A 14,657-nucleotide genomic window follows, 5' to 3' on the forward strand; every position below is an offset into this window, starting at 1 on the left:
CTCCCAGGGATTTGGAGAGTGAGTTGACTCAGGTAAAGCACCCATGACGTGGCGTGGCGCCTGACAAGCACTCAGTTAATCACCCAGCTCTGGGAAGTTCCAGATGCTGTTTCCATGAACTGTCTAAAAGGAGCCAAGAAGCTGTTACTCCTGGCGATTTTTTTTTTTTTCTTTGCTTGTTTCAAACAAGTTTAGTTCATGGAAGTAGAAACTGAAAGAACTGAATTTTCCCTTAGGAATTTAAGTTCCACTTACAAATCTGGTGTTCAACAATGGTTTTCAGAAGGATCTTTGTGAACTTTTTATTGACCATCGCCGCACATACACACAGTATGCCATGTACATAATTCCCTCCCACCGTCTTTCTTTATGTCTCCCTGTCCTTCTGCTGAAGCCGTTTGCAAGGATTTTTGTTTATACTTGGCCAATTTGGTTCCTTTCCTAAACATTTAAAAGTAAATTTATAAATTAAATATATTCTGTTTTCCTTCCTCCTTCCCTCCCTCCCTTCCTTCCTTCCTTCCTTCCTTCCTTCCTTCCTTCCTTCCTTCCTTCCTTCCTTCCTTCCTTTCTTTGTTTCTTTCTTTTTGCACTAACTTTTTTTTTTTTTGAGGTAGAGTCTCACTCTGGTCCAGGCTGACCTGGAATTCACTATGGAGTCTCAGGGTGGCCTTGAACTCATGGCAATCCCCCTACCTCTGCCTCCTGAGTGCTGGGATTAAAGGCGTGCGCCACCATGCCCGGCTGTTTCTTTCTTTTTTTATTGTTATTGTATCTCACTATCATAGCCCAGGCTGGTCTTGAACTTGCAATCCTCCTGCTTCTACCTTCTGGGTGTTGGGATTGCAGATGTATGCCACCGTGCCCACATGACTATATTCTCAAATTTCCCCCCGAACGCTACAACATATATTCTGGTTATCTAGCTTTGTGTATTAGCTATTCCTAAAACAGTACTTGAAATAACTATGACAATTCATCTTGCGCATGTTATGGGACCAGCATGGTTGGCCAGGCGGCGCTCACTTAAGACCACGTCTCTCAAGCTGCGCGTTCGGATGCCCCTCATTTGAAAGGCTTCTTCACTCATCTGTCTGGGGCTCAGACGGGGAGGGCTCACCCAGCCGAGGACTGATCAGCACCCCCGAAACACTTAGCACGTTTTCGTTCACGTACAACTCTCTAATGTATGAATACATACCACGAGTTACTCATCCATCCCGCTGCTGCTGTGCATTTGGGTAGTGTCTACCTTGGAGTGATTCCAAATAGTGCTACCATGGACATCTTCATACATACGTCTTGATACATAGGGATACTTGTTTCTTTCTGGTTTTTCGAGGTAGGGTCTCACTATAGTTCAGGCTGACCTGGAATTCACTCTGGAGTCTCGGGTGCATTTCTTTTTTTTTTTTTTTGTCTCAGTTTTTATTAACATTTTCCATGATTATCAAAAGTATCCCATGGTAATACCCCCCCCCCACTTTCCCCTTTGAAATCCACTCTCCATCATATCCCCTCCCCATTTCAGTCAGTCTTTCTCTTTTTTTTAATTTTTTTTAATTTTTATTTATTTATTTGAGAGTGACAGAGAGAGAGAGGCAGATAGAGAGAGAGAGAGAATGGGCGCGCCAGGGCCTCCAGCCACTGGAAACGAACTCCAGACGCATGCGCCCCCTTGTGCATCTGGCTAATGTGGGTCCTGGGAAATCGACCCTCAAACTGGGGTCCTTAGGCTTCACAGGCAAGCGCTTAACCGCTAAGCTATCTCTCCAGCCCCAGTCTCTCTTTTATTTTGATGTCATGATCTTTTCCTCCTCTTATGATGGTCTTGTGTAGGTAGTGTCAGGCACTATGAGGTGATGGATATCCAGGCCATTTTATGTCTGGAGGGAGCACGTTGTAAGGAGTCCTACCCTTCCTTTGGCTCTTACATTCTTTCCGCCACCTCTTCTGCATTAGACCCTGAGCCTTGGAAGGTGTAATCGAGATGTTACTCAGTACTCCAGTCACTTCTTTCCAGCACCATGATATCTTCTGAGTCATCCCAAGGTCACTGCCATCTGAAAAGAGAAGATTCTCTACCCAAAGTGAGTGTAGCGTTAATATAAGGGTATAAATATTAAGAGAAGTGCTTACTGGGCAGTTTGATAAGCATAGTATATACATTTTTCCAGACATCAGCAGATGATACACCGCTAGGGCTCTTGACTACCCCTGTTTTAAGTTTTCAGTATCAGGGATGTATTCCTTCCCATGGAGCGGGCCTCCAGTCCAATTGGAGGGCAGTTGGTTTCCACCATGACAGACGTGCCACTATTGCATCGGGCACATTTCTTGAGTATAGAGCTGGAATGGTGTACTTACAGCATGACTTGGGCATTGGAAGGTACACATGTTCAATGCACTATCACCCAACAATTTTCCTAAGAGATTATATACCCATTTACATTCCCACCAGCAGTGTTTGAGAGTTCCTCCCAATGTATTTTTAAAAGAAATATAAGCTTTTTTTATTTTTTTAGGTAGGATCTTGCTCTAGCCCAGGCTGACCTGGAGATACCCTATAGCCTCAGGCTGCCCTCGAACTCACAGCGGCCCTCTCACGTCTACCTCCTGGGTGCTGGGATTCAAGGCGTGAAACACTACACCCAGCTTTAAAATAGATTTTTTTTTTTTTTTTGCCATTTGGACATGTATAATAGCATATCATTGTGGGTACAGTTTTCATCTCCTTGATGAATACCAAAGTTGACTAGCTTTTCTTTTCTTTTTGCCTTTTGGTGGTCTTTATTTTTCATTGTTGTTTTGGTTTCTCAAGGTAGGGTCTCACTCTAGCCTAGGCTGACCTGGGCTTGCTCTCTTTCTCTCCCTCCCTCCCTTTTTCTTTCTCTCTCTAATAAATAAATAAATAAATAAAATCTTTTTTCTAAAGTCATCATGCAGGTATTATGCACACCTTCCTCCAGATACATTCGTTCTCCTATTTTGCAGCTCCTTTTGCGTAAATGGTGTGTTTTGATGAGCAACTTCACTGTAGCGATTTAACAATCGTTTTCTTTCTTTGTTGCTTTCTGTGTCGAGTTTAAGGAACCTTTTTCTCCTGAAGACATTTCCCGTATGTTAACCTTCTAGACATTTTATTGTTTCTTTGCTTTCTGGTTTTTCAAGGTAGGGTCTCACTCTAGCCAGCCCAGGCTGACCTGGAATTCACTATATAGTCTCAGGGTGGCCTCGAACTCACAGCGATCCTCCTACATCTGCCTCCCGAGTGCTGGGATTAAAGGCGTGTGCCACCACCACGCCTGGGTATTTTATTGTTTTATGGTTCACCATGGGGCTGATGTCAGGGTGGATTTGATTTTACTGTATGTTATGAAGCAAAGGTCCATTTGGATATCCAATTGATTCAACACTACTTATTGAGATGATTATTTTATTTCATTTCTTTAAAGATGTGTGTGTGTGTGTGCATGTGCACACGAGAGAGAGAGACAGAGACAGAGACATGCACCAGGGCCTAATGAATTCCAGATGCCACTTTGTGCATCTCGCTTTACATTAGTATTGGGGAGTCGAACCTGGGCCATCAGGCTTTGCAAGCAGGCGCCTTTAACTGCTGAGCCATCTCTCCAGCTTCTAAAATAATTATTTTAATCCCTTAGTATTCAGTATCTCTTTTGTCTCAGGCCCAATGTCTTTATTTCTATTTTCCATTGATATGTTTTTCCTTTTTTTTTTTCTTCTTTCTAGTACTAACTGGGAATGGAACCCAGGATCTTGTGCACGTGAGGCAAGCACTCACCACTATATTACATCTCCCAAGTTGCTCTGTTTGTCTGTTTTTCTACTCATTGATGATACCACCTTGTTGTAGTTGTTATGCTCTTGTAATATGCTTTGATCGCTGATATCTTTCAGGTTTTAGTTATTCTGGACATCTCCCTTTGCACATGCACAGAAACTTTATCATCAGTTTGTCAATTTTGGTACACACACACACACACACACACACAGAGCTACTGGGATTTTTAATAGGATCATATTGATACTATGAGTCAAGCATGAAAACTTGATATCTATTTTTTAAAAAGGTGAAAAAGAAAGCTGGGCATGGTGGTGCACGCCTTTAATCTCAGCACTGGGGAGGCAGAGGTAGGAGGATCACTGTGAATTCAAGGCTAACCTGGGACTACAGAGTGAGTTCCAGGTTAGCCTGGGCTAGAATGAGACCCTGCCTGCCTCAAAAAATACCAAAAAAAAAAAAAAAAAAAAGAATACCTTTCTGATGCTAATGTTTGGGTCTACGAACATGGTTTATTTTGGTTGCCTTTATTGTCTCATAATAAGCATTTTGTAATGTTCTAAGGAGATGTCCTTGCATGGCTTTTAGGTTTATTTATATGTATTTGAAGAATTTGAAGTGATTATAAATGTTACTGTTACAGGAAACTGAGTCACACAGAGCTGGCACCAGACAGAGTAGAGAAGTATAATATTTATTCATGCCCACATGGACCCAGGGGAATAATTTCCAAAGCCTGAGTGCTGAGCTCCGGCAGCTCAGAGTGTGGTAGTCTGACATCATCTTGAATTCTATTGGTGGGTTAGAAGTTTCTAAGGTTACATGGTTTGGGGGCGCAAACAGAAAATTCCTTAGCGATCAGTCAGTGATAAGGAAGTACAAATGTAGAACGGAGAGGTGTTTCTTCAAGGGTGTTTCTTACTCACGGTCTAGTTTTACAAGGTACCGGACTGACTTGAGACAGGATGCGGTGACCCAGGGCACATCGGCCTCAAGACCTGATGAGAGAAGAGCTTCACATTTTTAGTGTAGACTCTGAGGGTTTGTAAAGACTGCTCAGCACAGAATGGGAGAGGGTAGTTTGATTGAAATCTCCACCACAGTCATAGTACCATTGAACATTTTTCATTTTTGAATTGTCTATTGCTGTTGTGTATAAATATGATTTGTTTTGCAACATCCACTTCTACCAGTGATTGTGATATTAATTACTAATTCTAACCTACAGGCTTCTTCAGGTTTTCCAAAGATACAATTGTGTTATATATAAATAATGACAGCTTTATTTTTGTTTTTTGTTTTGTTTTGTTTTGTTTTTTGTTTTTTTGAGGAAAGGTCTCGCTCTAGCTCAGGCTGACCTGGAATTCACTCTGCATTCTCAGGGTGGCCTTGAACTCACAGCGATCCTCCTACCTCTGTCTCCCAAGTGCGGGGATTAAAGGCGTGTGCTACCACACCCAGCTATTTCTTCATCTTTTAAGCAAATATTTATTTTCATTTATTTATTTAAGAGAGAGAATATGGATATGGGTGTGCTAGGTTTCCAGCTGGTGTAAACGAACTCCAGATGCATGGTGCCACCTCAAGCATCTGGATTATATGGGTCTTGGGGAATCGAACCTGGGATCCTTGGCTTTGCAGGCAAGCGCCTTAATGGCTAAGCCATCCCTCCTGCCCTATTTCTTCATTTTTGACCTATACTTTCTCCTTCTTTCTGTTTTTTTTTTTTTCCTCTTTAGTTCCTTGTGTCAGGTGAGAACTTCACTCCAGGAATAGACAGATGATAAAGGAAATTGGACTTAAAAGAACATAGTTTCAGTATTTCATCCCTAATATGAAGAGTGCTCCTTAATTGCTATGTTTGGCTTTAGGACAAGGAGTATTTGCTATGTAGACTAGACTGGCCTTGAACTTGGCATTTTCCTGCCTCCATCTTGCTGGGATCCCAGGTACTATCACAGGCAATGCCGTCCCTGTCTGCTGTTAGGTGTTTGTCAGTATTGTTTGGTTTGGTTGGTTTGAGTTTTTTCAAGGTAGGGTTTCACTGTGACCAAGGCTGGCCTGCAACTCACTCCGTAGTCCCAAACTGGCCTCGAACTCACAGTGATCCTCCTATTCCTGCCTCCTAAGAGCTGGGATTAAAGGTATGGGCTACCATGCTCAACTAGGTTTTTATAAAAGGGTATATTTTTCCAGATTAAAGATGTTCTCAATATATTACTAATTTTATGATTTTTAACAATCATGAATAAATGTTGAATCTCAAAACCGTTTCCTGCATTTCATTTTTCCTTTTTTTTTTTTCAGGATGGGAGGGGGAGGAGGGAATTACAAGGTAGAGTTTCACTGTGCCCCAGGCTGACCTAGAATTCACTACGTAGTCTCAGGCTGGTCTTGAACTCAAAGCAGTCCTCCTACCTAGGCCTCCTGAGTGCTAGGATTAAACACGTGCCCCATTGTGCTCGGCTAGAACACAATATTTGAATCCCACTCACCTGCTCACTCTCTTGTTCTTTCTCATTTGTGCCCAAAACCTTGGAGACTTTTGATCAGTCCTGTTCGTTGTTGTTTTGGTTTTTTGAGGTAGGGTCTTGCTCGAGCCCAGGCTGACCTGGAATTCACCATGTAGTCTCAGGGTCTCTGCCTCCTGAGTGCTGGGCTAAAGGTGTGCACCACCATGCCCAGCTCCTATCGTTTTTTTGTTTTTTTTTTTTTTACTTTTTTTGTTATTTTTATTTATTTATTTGAGAGTGACAGAGAGATAGAGAAAGAGGCAGATAGAGAGAGAGAATGGGTGCGCCAGGGCCTCCAGCCACTGCAAATGAACTCCAGACCCGTGCGTCCCCTTGTGCATCTGGCTAACATGGGTCCTGGGAATCAAGCCTTGAACCGGGGTCCTTAGGCTTCACAGGCAAGCGCTTAATCAATAAGCCATCTCTCCAGCCTGTATCAGTTTTTATCTTCAAAAAATATTCTGAATACAACTCACCTGTCTGCTGTCACACTAACTTCAATCCAGCATCGCCTCCGGACTAGATCCTCTGCAACAAAGCTGTAACTGATCAGCTATTCAGCTACTTTCACCCCATCCTCTTCCCCACAACCTGTCCTGCAGATAGCAAAGTAGTCTTTTGTCTTTTTTATTTTGGTTTTTCGAAGTAGGGGCTCCTCTAGCTCAGGTTGACCTGGAATTCACTATGTAGTCTCAGGATGACCTCGAACTCATGGCGATCCTTCTACCTCTGCCTCCTGAGTGCTGGGATTAAAGGCGTGCGCCACCACGCCCGGCTTTAACATTTGAACATGGTGGAATCTGGAGGATTTTTCCACAAGGCAAAATGAATAAGCACGGATAAGATCTCACCATTCTTTAACTCAGAATTTGAAGTGACTTCCTGTGACATCTGAATAAAATCCAAACTTCCTACCATGTAGTCAGGGCTGGCTTCCTTGATAGCAAACATTTATGTGCCTCTTGGTTAAAGTCTAGGAAGAGCGTGGGTGTGACTCATAAGAACAACTGCGTGTCATATTCCAGCGTAATGATTCAGCAGACTTGGACCTTCATGTCTGTCATCTGAAGGGAGAGATGGCTCCACAGTACTGGGCTAGCTCTTCCCAGCGTTGGCCTGGGAAGTGGGCAGCATCACCTCCGCTTGCCGTACTGACCCAGTTAACAGTCAGCTTTGGGGACACTGTTGATTAAAGGACAAGAAGTGGGGACAAAATGCCGGGCGTGGTGGCGCACGCCTTTAATCCCAGCACTCGGGAGGCAGAGGTAGGAGGATCGCCGTGAGTTCGAGGCCACCCTTGAGAGTACATAGTGAATTCCAGGTCAGCCTGAGCCAGAGTGAGACCCTACCTCGAAAAACAAACAAACAAAAAAAGTGAGGACAAGCAAATGCTTGATGGTTTACGGCGTCGTCGCTTATGACCGCAAGCCCTCCCTGCCTGTCCCGCTGCCACGCGTCACTGAACGTCATTCCTGCTATCGCGACCCAGCCACGCGGGGCTTGCATCTAGGGCCCTTGTGGTTACTGTCTTGTCTACGTGCTTCCCACTCATCTTCTCTTGGCCAGCGTTCTCTCCTTCATTTCTATGCTCAGAGGTCACCAGCCCAGCTGAAAGACCCATCTCACTCCAATGCCACCGCGTCCTCTGGCCCTGCTCAGATGTTCCGAGCGCAATTTCTCTTCCCCCTCTGTTTAGGATTCCAGTCGTATGTTTGGTAGAAATGCATGACCCATATGGTTCCTAGTTGTTTCTTCTTCTTCTCCTCCTCCTCATAAGAGCACAGGGCTGGAGAGATGGCTTAGCGGTTAAGCGCTCGCCTGTGAAGCCTGAGGACCCCGGTTCGAGGCTCGGTTCCCCAGGTCCCACGTTAGCCAGATGCACAAGGGGGCGCATGCGTCTGGAGTTCGTTTGCAGTGGCTGGAGGCCCTGGTGCTCCCATTCTCTCTCTTTCTCTATCTGCCTGTCTCTCTCTCTCTCTCTCTCTCTCTCTTTCTGTCACTCTCAAATAAATAAATAAAAATGAACAAAAAAATTTTTAAAGAAAATAAGCACTCATATCTATTGTGTCTCTTTCACGTACATTTCATCATAGAAGACACCTGTACGTCTTGAACGATCCTAAGCTTTCTTGTCAGCATCCGTGGTTGTAGACTCCATGAAGCAGTGATCAATAACAATGAGCACATTGCACATTATAAATTGAATCCCAATTTTGCCTGCAAATGGTGGTCTTTCCCACCCTGACAGCCACCAGGGCAGGACTTGCCATACATCGATGGTATAATGCAGTGGCTCCAAAGGATGAGACCTCCCTGAGCTGTTTTCTTTGCTGTGTTTTTTTTTTTTTTTTCAAGGTAGGATCTCACTGTAGCCCTGGCTGACCTGGAACGTACTCTGTAGTGTCAGGCTGGCCTCAAACTCACAGTGATCCTTCTTCCTCTGCCTCCTGAGTGCTGGGATTAAAGGCACGCACCACCACACCAGTCCTTGAACTTCTTTTACAAGGTAGGGTCTCACTCTAGCCCAGGCTGACCTGGAATTCTCTACGTCGTCTCAGGGTGGCCTCGAACTCACAGCGATCCTCCTACCTCTGCCTCCAAGTGCTGGGATTAAAGGTGTGCACCACCATGCCTGGTGAACTTTTTTTTTTTTTACGGATCAAAACCTTTTCTTTTTAAAAATATTTTATTTATTTGAAAGAGACAGATAGAAAGAATGTGTGCACCAGGGCCTCTAGCCGCTGCAAATGAACTCCAGATGCATGTACCACATTGTGCATCTGGTTTACATGTGTCCTGGAGAATTGAACCTGGGTCCTTTGGCTTTGCAGGCAAGTGCTTTAACCCCCTAAACCATCTCTCCAGCCCCCAACCCTTTTCTAGTAGAAATTGTGCTTTTATTACCTAATGGCTTTTAAGTAAGTTAGTAGGTTTTAAAATTAACTATGAAGGGCTAGGGATGTGGCTCAATTGGCAGAGTGTTTGCTTAGCATGCACAATCCCAGCACTTGGGAGCCAGAGGATTGCTATAGTTTGAAGACAGCCACTAATGTACATAGTGGGAAACTGCCTGAAAAAGCAAAAGTACAATCAACAGGAATAAAATTATCTGTGACCATATATTTTTTTTTTCTTGGTTTTTCGAGGTAGGGTCTCACTCTAGCCCAGGCTGACCTGGAATTCACTGTGTAGTCTCAGGGTGCTCTTGAACTTACTGTGATCCACCTACCTCTGCCTCCTCAGTGCTGGGATTAAAGATGTGGGCCACCACGCCCAGCTTTATGACCGTATCTTTATATAATTTAAATATAGCGTCATATATATGTATAAGACATTTTATTTATTTAATTTATAGAGGTGTTTGCCATGATGCAGATTTGTTGACCTCTTATAATTCTACAATAGAGACCAATATATGTGATAAAAATATTAATTTAACTTTAAAAATTTATTTTTATTTTTATTTATTTGAGAGCTACAGAGAGAGAGAGAGAGAATGGGCGCACCAGGGCCTCCAGCCACTGCCAACGAACTCCAGACGTGTGAGCCCCCTTGTGCATCTGGCTAACGTGGGTCCTGGGGAACAGAGCCTCGAACTTAGGTCCTTAGGCTTCACAGGCAAGTGCTTAACCGCTAAGCCATCTCTCCAGCCCCAATTTAACTTTTTAACAATATTTTCAGTAATAGCGTTTGAAATGCAACCAGATTTGCTCCATGGAGAGGGCAGTAAGTGGTTTGTGTTTTTTTTGTTGTTTGTTTGTTTTGTTTTTTTGTCCTATGCTGTTTAATTGACTGAAACCCAATGCTTTCATATTTATTATGAGATTGATAGAGGTGTCATTTTTACAGCTTAGGACTTTTTACTTTAACTTTCCCCTGCCCAAATACTTGGTCTTACAATATAGGAAATGATGACATGGAAATCAAAGTCCATAAAACATGTATGTGTAGACACAGCACTGTTCTTTAGAGATCAGAAGCAACCCTCATCCCTAACCAACAATCAAAGGTTGTTTTGTTTTTTTTTTTTTTGAAGTAGGATCTCTCTAGCCCAAGCTGACCCGGAATTTACTATGTAGTCTCAGGGTGGCCTTGAACTCATAGCGATCCTCTACCTCCGCCTCCCAAGTGCTGGGATTAAAGGCGTGCGCCACCACGTCCAGCTTCTATCAGTTTTTAATCTTCAAAAAATATCCTAACTACAATTTACCTGTCTGCTGTCACACTGACTTCAATCCAGCATCGCCTCAGGACTACATCCTCTGCAACAAAGCTGCAACTGATGGGCTATTCGGCTACTTTCACCCCATCCTCTTCCCCACAACCTGTCCTGCACACAGCAAAGTGATCTTTTTTGGTTTTGTTTGTTTTTGGTTTTGGAGGTAGGGATTAAAGGCGTGCGCCACCCCACCTGGGGCCCCGGTAAGTATTCTTTGATCTCATGACTATTCACTCACTCACTGCACACACTACCGGAGACTGGGACCTCTCTCTTTTCTAGGTGAGTCCCTCTCATCTCTGCTCCCACAGAGCTCAAGATACAGAGGAGGAGGAAAGCAAGCTGCAGTCCCAAGCTAAGCACTAAGGCTTTATTAAGTCACACTCCCTTGACCTGACTCTCTGCGCATGACAATTTTCCCTGGTGACTCTCCAACCCCTTGGATGACTGGGCATCTATATAGTGCGCCTTTAATCCCAGCTCTTGGGGAGGCAGAGGTAGGAGGATCGCCATGAGTTCAAGGCCACCCTGAGACTACATAGTGAATTCCAGGTCAGCCTGGGCTAGAGTGAGACCGTACCTTGAAAAAAAAAAAAATCTAAAAATAAATAAGTAAAATTTAAATAAATAAAATAAAAATAGCTTGAGGCGACACTGGTTGCTTGGGGTGCACACTCCAGTGAGTTTCCCGCCAGTCAGCTGTGGAGAGCAGACTGGGGTGTTTTGCAAATGGGGGCTGCGTACTGTGGCTGTGATCAGAAAGGCTTCTTGGAGATCTGTGCTGTACCTTAAAATATAGAGAGTTTAAAAGGGTATTAGCTGTCCAGGTGAGAGAAACGCCTGTGACCCACTGGGATCTGGGCTGTAATCAGACAGCAGTGGGGTCCGATATGGGGATCCACGCCTGCCATTCTAGCACTTGGGAGGCGGGGACCTCACAAAATTGTTATTTATTTATGAGAGAGAGAAGGAGGGAGAGAGAGAGAGAGAGGGAGGGAGGGGAAATGGGCACACCAAGGCCTCCAGCCACTGCAAACGAACTCCAGCTGCATGTGCCCCCTGTGCAACTGGCTTACCTGGGTCCTGAAGAGTGGAACCAGGATACTTTGGCCTTGCAGGCAAGTGCCTTAACAGCTAAGCCATCTCTTCAGCCCTTATTTTATTTGTATTTATTTATTTATTTGAGAGAGAAAAAGAGAGAAGAGTTCACAAAATTGAGACCAATCTGGGCTACAGTAGTAACACTCTGTCTCAAAAAAAAGGGGGGGGGGTGCTGGAGAGATGGCTTAACAGTTAAAGCATTTGCCTGCAAAGCCAAAGGACCCAGGTTCGATTCCCCAGGACCCACATAAGCCAGCTACTCAAAGGGCACATGTGTCTGGAGTTTGCTGTGGCTGGAGGCCCTGGCACACTCATTCTTTCTCTCTCTCTCTCTCTCTCTCTCAAATAAATAAATAAAATATTTTTTTAAAGTTTTTTAATACATTTTTATTTATTTGAGAGTGACAGAGAGAGAGAGAGAGAGAGAGAGAGAGAATGGGCACGCCAGGGCCTCCAGCCACTGCAAACGAACTCCAGAGGCGTGCACCCCCTTGTGCATCTGGCTAACGTGGGTCCTGGGGAATCGAGCCTCGAACCAGGTCCTTAGGCTTCACAGGCAAGCGCTTAACCACCAAGCCATCTCTCCAGCCCTAAAATATATTTTTAAAAAGACAACAGGCACTGAGCTGGCAAAGTGTGCTGTGCCCATGGGCAAGTGTCTGGCAGAGGGTCATTGTTTCATAGACATTGTGTTTGGGTGGGATTGAATAAGGAATACAAATCCAGATGATCAGCTGGACAGTGGCCAAGGCTGGTAGGTCTGAGGCATCCAAGCCCACAGGCAGGTGGTGGGGACAGGAACAGGGAAGTGAAGGCATGTCAAAGAGCTGTGGAGGGTTGCCCCCCAGGAGGGAATGGAGCCCTGCGGGGTTCTGGCCTGCTTTTCTGGGTTCAGGCCTGGCTACTGTCCCCACACTTTCACTTCCTGGCGCACTGAGCACACACCCGTGGCGTCACCCTCAGAAACACACCCAGAGGTCATGGGATTTTATGTCACTTTTGGTACACCCTGTCTGAAGCCACCTTTCCCCTTCCAGCCAGTGCAAGGCTGCAGTTGTCTCTGGTGATCGCATCCCTTCCCTTGGGGAAGCCCAGGACCCTGCTGGTCCGCAAATCCGATTCATTCAGCCGGGAAAGCAAACCTCTCCTCCAGGGTCTGCAGCTACCCGGAATCCTTCCCAAACCCTGCCTGCCACCCGCCTCCACCTCTGCCTGGCATCGCACGCTCTGGCTCCTTGGCAGAGATGCCCCCTTGGACCACCTTCCTCAGCTCCCCTCCCCCAGGCTCCCTCTCTCTGGGGGGGGGGAGGAGAGAAAGGGGGCTTCTTTTCTATTGCTGTGGGCTCAGTACCCCCTCAGTGGCACTTGATAACTGTTAGATTGTCTGTCAACTCTGCCACCCAGAGTGCAATGACTGATTCCTATGTGTCTTTCAGGACGGGTGAGATGACCTGGGACCTCAGAAACCCTTTGTTCCACTTTCCAGTTTGCTTTTGCTTCTCTGCCCGACCTTTTGCTCTGACTCCCAAGACACCGTGTGGTTTCTTGAGGCCCTGCTGAATCACTGCTGGCCCCCAACAGCTGGGCCCACGTGCCTCCCCCAAGATCTAGAAGATCAAGAAGATAGTAGCTACCCTCCACTGTTTTTCTCTTCAGCACCTACTCTTTTCTAAGAATTTACATTCTTTGCTTTTTTGGGGGGAGGTGGTTTTTTGAGGTAGGGTTTCACTCTAGCCCAGGCTGACCTTGAATTCACAATGTAGTCTCAGGGTGACCTCAAACTCACAGGGATCCTCCTATTTCTGCCTCCCCAGTGCTGCAATTAAAGGCATGCACCACCACGCCCGGCTGAATTTACATTCTTGTAATGCTTTTTTAATTTTCCCTTTTAGCTCCTAAGTTATTTTAATATTTGCCTTTTCTTCAACCCCCAAATACATTTATTTTTTAGGGCGTGGGAAAATGACTCAGAAGTTAAAAGCACTTGCTTACAAGTCTACCTGGCCCAGGTTCAAATCCCAAGCCATCCACGTAAGCCAGCTGTAAAAACTTGTGCAAATACCTGGTATTCATTTGCAGCAGCGAGAGACCCTGACACGCCTGTACACACATGCAAATAAATAAATAATAAAAATTGAAAAACTAGATAAAGATATTTTTAACATTTTATTTTTTTATGAGAGACAGAGGAAAAGAGGTAGATAGAGAGACAGAATGGGCACGCCAGGGCGTCAAGCCACTGCAATCAAACTCCAGATGCATGCCTCACCATGTGCATCTGGTGTACATGGGTCCTGGGGAATTGAACTTGGGTCCTTTGACTTTGCAGACAAGTAGCCTTAACCACTAAGCCATCGTTCCACCCCCTGATGCATATTTTAAAAAATGAAAGACAAAATGAGACAGCTGTAAGAGTTGACCATTGCTAAAGCTGGCTGACCATATGTGAGGATTCATTGTACAACTTTTCAAATTTCGTGTTTGTTTGAAAGATTAATAAACAGACAAAGGTAAGCATATAAAAACATGTCTTTGTATAAGCAAATGCGTACATGTGTTCAGTGTATACCACATTTAAAAAAAATGATGATTGAGGGCTGGAGCGATGGCTTAGCGGTTAAGCGCTTGCCTGTGAAGCCTAAGGACCCCGGTTCGAGGCTCGGTTCCCCAGGTCCCACGTTAGCCAGATGCACAAGGGGGCGCACGCGTCTGGAGTTCGTTTGCAGAGGCTGGAAGCCCTGGCGCGCCCATTCTCTCTCTCTCCCTCTATCTGTCTTTCTCTCTGTGTCCGTCGCTCTCAAATAAATAAATACATAAATAAATTTTTTTAAAAAATGATGATTGAGCCCAGAGAAAACCAATTAAGAAAGAATTGTTGGGGTCACTGGGTTTGGAATCTGCGCTTGTAAAAGCTGTAAAGAGAGTCTTGGAATTGAGATGAGAACATGGGCTGTGAAAATAGTGGGGCTGGAGAGCCTGCTTGGTTACAAGCACTTGCATGCAAAGCCTGACCTCCCAG

This window comes from Jaculus jaculus, chromosome 4, assembly GCF_020740685.1.
Source record: "Jaculus jaculus isolate mJacJac1 chromosome 4, mJacJac1.mat.Y.cur, whole genome shotgun sequence".
NCBI lineage: Eukaryota > Metazoa > Chordata > Mammalia > Rodentia > Dipodidae > Jaculus > Jaculus jaculus.